This window comes from Penaeus japonicus, unplaced genomic scaffold (assembly GCF_977035675.1).
Source record: "Penaeus japonicus unplaced genomic scaffold, GWHDUDI00000001_assembly GWHDUDI00000031, whole genome shotgun sequence".
NCBI classification, from domain to species: Eukaryota; Metazoa; Arthropoda; class Malacostraca; order Decapoda; family Penaeidae; genus Penaeus; species Penaeus japonicus.
The window spans coordinates 16,978,580-16,984,084 of NW_028234433.1; positions in this window are offsets into that span (position 1 = coordinate 16,978,580).

Here is a 5,505-nt window from a genome sequence, read left to right on the forward strand (position 1 = left end):
CTACGACGGGCGGAGGAGGAGAACAGAGGGGGCAAGCCGCGGCCGAGTCCGCGGGCCGGCGAGGACTGGGCAGGGGGAAGAGTGGTTTGGGGCAAGTGCAAGGGGGGCGGGAACGCGAGGGAGTCCGGAGGAGAGGAGGGACGAGGGAGACGGAAAGAAGCGGGCGAGGAATAAGACAGAGTCGGTGCGGACGCGTCGAGGCGGCCTAGGACGAGGTCGGGGAACGAACGGGGCGCGCGCGGGAGCCACGCGCACGAGGCTGCCGCCCCGACCGGGGGCTCGGGCGAGCGAGGCCGACCCAGCGTAGGAAGGAGTGGCAGCGGAAGTAGCGCCCGAGCGGCGTCAGACGCGCCCGCGAACGGGGGCGGGCGAGGGAGATAGTGGAGTGTCGTCAGAATACGAGGAGTCTCTGCCGACAGAAGCTCCGCCTCCCCCACTGCGCCGCGTGGGCGGAAGGGGGGACGTTCTCTCACTCGCCCCAAATTTCTCCTTTTTCTCTTCCTCCTCTTCATCATCATCATCATCTCCCTTTTCTCTATTTTCCTCTATCTCTTTTCCATCTTCTTTCCTCTCTCCTTCTTCTTCTCCCTCCTGCTCTTCTTCCTCTCATTCCTCCTCTCATTCATCTCCCTTATCCTCTTCTTCCTCTCCCTTATCATCTTCTTCCTCTTCCTCCTCCTCTTCTTCCTCTCCCTCCTCCTCTTCTTCCTCTCCCTCCTCCTCTTCTTCCTCTCCCTCCTCCTCTTCTTCCTCTCCCTCCTCCTCTCCTTCCTCTCCCTCCTCCTCTCCTTCCTCTCCCTCCTCCTCTCCTACCTCTCCCTCCTCCCCCTCTTCTTCCTCTCCCTCCTCCTCCTCTTCTTCCTCTCCCTCCTCCTCTCCTTCCTCTCCCTCCTCCTCCTCTTCTTCCTCTCCCTCCTCCTCCTCTTCTTCCTCTCCCTCCTCCTCTCCTTCCTCTCCCTCCTCCTCTACTATCTCTCCCTCCTCCTCTTCTTCTTCCTCTCCCTCCTCCTCTTCTTCCTCTCCCTCCTCCTCTTCTTCTTCCTCTCCCTCTCCCTCCTCCTCTTCTTCCTCTCTCTCCTCCTCCTCTTCTTCCTCTCCCCCCCTTCCCCCCTCCCCCCCGCCACGCATCTCGGCGTCGGAGGCTGCGTGCGTGGCGCTCGGCCTGGCTCTCGCGTCCCTGTTGCACAATGCAAGGTAATGATCAATATGAAAACAGTCGCCAGACATCGGCTCCTCCTCCTCCTTCTGCTGCGTCCACAGTGCCCTCAGGACAAGGGGGTGGGGTGGGGTGGGTCGAGTGGGCGGGGCTGCACTAGCTGATGAATGGAGAGGCGAAGAGGGAGTTGTGGGGGGGACGGCACTCTTGTTTCCCCGATCCCGCCCAACCCCCCACCTCGTCTCACCTGTTGAGGTCCCCCTCTCCTCTCCTCCTCCCCTTCTTCCGCCTCCTCCTCTTCTTCCTCCCTCTCTTCTTCCTCCTCCTCCTCTTCTTCCTTCTCCTCTTCCTCTTCCTCCTCCTCCTCTTCTTCCACCTCCTCCTCCTCTTCCTCCTCCTCCTCCTATTCCTTCTCCACCACCACCACCACCACCTCCTCCTCCTCCCCACTCCCTCTCTGCTCCACCTGTTGATCCCTTCCCCCATTAACTTCTCTCTTCCTGTGTTTTCCTCCCCCTCCGACCCGCGGCAGCACTGTTGTCTCTTTGGCTGCGTCCCCGGCCTGCCATTCATTCACTCGTTCATTAACTCTAGCTGTTTCTGGGGAGTTGTCACTGTGCCACATGCTGAGTCACTTGTATTTTTGTTCTATTTTTGTTGTTGTTGTTGTTGTTGTTTTCTTTTTTTTCTGTTGAGACCTTTGTTGTGTTGTTATTATGGGCTTGGTTCTGGTTGGCTAGGTTGACGCGGCGGGTTTTATTCCTGTGATGAATGTGGCACACTGAATGAGAGCAAGAACAGAGAGAGAGAGAGAGATAAATAGATAAATAGATAGATATATAGAGATAGATAGATAGATAGAGAGAAACAGAAAGAGAGAGAGAGAGAGAGAAAGAAAGAGTGAAAGAGAGAGACAGGGAGAAAGAAAGAGAGTAAAAGAAATAAAGAGAGAGAGAGAGAAAGAAAGAGAGAGACAGGGAGAAAGAAAGAGAGTAAAAGAAAGAGAAAAAGAGAGAGAAAGAGAAGATAGCAGGGAAGAAAGAGGAAGAAAGAAAGCAAGGATGCACAGTTGTCTTGCATGGAAAGAATAGGTCGTAAAAATAGCAAGCCCGTAGATGATGAGAGACAGATCTAATAGCTGTGACTGCCCGGGAGGACATCCTGGTTTCCTCTTCATCTTTTCCATTAATAACTGGAGCGACCAAAAAAAAAAAAAAAAAAAAAAAAAAAAAAAAAAAAAAAATGGACCGGAGAAGGATTTCTGTTTATTCATATCCAGAAAATATTTATAGAGACTCCCTTTAATTGCATCACATTGTGAGCCATAAATGATGTCCCACTTTTAGATTTTCTTTTAGATACGGCTTTGTGAAGCGCCGGGATCGGTGATTCAGTGCGTTTGAATGGGACGGATAAAAGTGTGTACTTATTTGCATACATTCATGAATGAACAATAATAATATAATACATGTATATTCTACTTATAAATGTGTTTTTATTATAGTGATGTTTAGAAGTGTTATGTTGTAGATTTCTGAGATAGTATAGATTTGTTATGTTGTGTTATTTAGACAGATCAGACATATATATTTATATTTAGATATATAGTGAGTATAGAGTGAGTGAGTATCTATATTTTTAATTTGAGATATATATTTATGTATATTTTTATTTAAACATGACATATATGAGTGATGGTTTATATATATAAATATTTTGTTTGAGAGAGAATATATAGTGATATGAGTATAGTGTATTAATATACTTAAATAAACAAACACAACTTACATATATGATATATATATATATTTAGATTATTTGTTTTAGATATATATAGAAATTATAAAGAAATAGACATATAGGTAGGTAAAATTTATATATATATAGATTAAATATATAGATATATAGATATATATATTGTCGTGGGTGATTTGTAATAAAAGATATATATAGATAGATATCTTTAGAGAGATATTTGGAAATATATATATAATATAGTGTTAGAGTGAGGGTGTAAATATATAGTGATATACACACAATACACACACACACACACACACTCCACTTACAATATATATTTATAGATAGTGATATAGTTTTTGATATGTTAGAGATTTTTAAAATATTGAGATATACCTATTTGAGATTTGAGAATATACATTTTAGATATTTAGTGTTATTTATTTAGATATTATATATATAGATATAAATATTTATATGTAAAATACATGATAATGATACTTAGATATATTTATAGTATAGATTTATTTATTATTTGTTGTATATATTTATGTTTGATAATATAGATTTTAGTTTGGGTATAGGATTTTGATTGGCTTTAATATAGATATATAAACATTGTCTGTTTTGTTATACATATAGTATGTTCGATATGTTAAACTATTTATAGAGTTTTTTTTATAGTTATAGATATATATTTATATGATATAGATATATAGTATATGATTCAGTATACAAACCCACACTAAATGTCTCTTATACACATATATATGGATTATCAATATGATATTTATATATATAAGATAGAGATCTGGTTAAATTATAGATTTATTATACATAGAGAGTATATTTACCACACACACACTCATACATACAGGAGATAGATGGATATAGAGGTATGATGTATAGTTTAATTTATACCAATATTGATATATATTTTGAGATTCCCATGATTTGGTATATATAGATTTGATATATAGAGTTATGTATATTTTGTGAGTAGATGAATTGTTAGTGAGATATTGATATAAAGAATATATACCAAAAACCTCACACACACACTCACACTCCACTACCCACACACACACACACACACTCACACACACACACACCACACTCACACACACACTCTCCACACACACACACACACACTCTCTCAATCACACACACACATATATATATTTATATATAATATATTTTTTTTTATATGATTTATATATATAGCTAATATGTATATGTAAATATAGACATATTGATATAGGTATAGATAGATAATACACACACACACACAAACCTCAGAGAGACACACACACTCTCACACACACACCGTCACACATTCACTCACACACACACACAGAACTCACACACATCTACACAACACATCTCTCACACTCTCTCTATCACATCTAACAATCTCTGTGTGTGGTGAGAGTGGGGGTGTGTTAGGTAGTTTAGTGACTTGTACTGTATATATGTGAGTGTTGAGTATAGGTTTTCTTGTGTTTAAAAAAAAAAATTGTGAGTGTGTAAAAAAAAATATTTTTATAGTATAGAGTAATATATGGTAGTTTGAGTAAAGAACAATATCTATATATACATATAGGGTAATATATATAAAAATAAAAAAACTAAAAAATAAAAAATATATCTATAATATATATATAGAGAGATTGAGATTGAGAGTGTTGAGAGGCTTGTGAGTGAGTATATAAAATGTATAATTTGTAGAGATGATAGGGATAGAGAGAGTATTGTTTGATATGAGTGATATTGTACACACACTCACAACACACACACTTGTATCAACTATCTATCACACCATACATCTCACACACAAATACATTTATATTATATATATTTATTATATATATATATAGATTTATATATAGATACCATATACTTATATATATTTAATATATATATATATGTAATATATATATTTTTAAAATATATAATAAAATATTATATCTATATATTTAATATATGTATAATTATGTATATTATTGTATTTAAAATATACAAAATTAATTATTATTTTTGTTTTTTTTTTTTATTATATATATACATATATAATATATACATATATCTATATACATATATAATAAATATATATATATATTATATATACATATATACATATATATAAAATAAAAAAACATATTCTATATATATATATATATATATATATATATTCTAAAATATATATATATATATACTATATATATACCACACTATATACACTCCCCCCCCCCCCCCCCCCCCCCACACCGCATTACACATACAATATATATGTATATATATACTATATATATATATATTATATATATATATATATAAATATATTTTAATATATATATATAAATATATATAACTTTATATTATTATATACACGTTATACATATATATATATATAGACACACACACACATAATATATAATATGTATATTAGATGTATATGTAAATATAAATATTACTTTATATATATATTTATATATATATATATATATATATGGATATTTATATTATTATATATATATTGTATTCTATATATTATATATATATATATATATATTTTGTGTGTGTGTGTGCTTATTGTTGGTGTGTAGTAC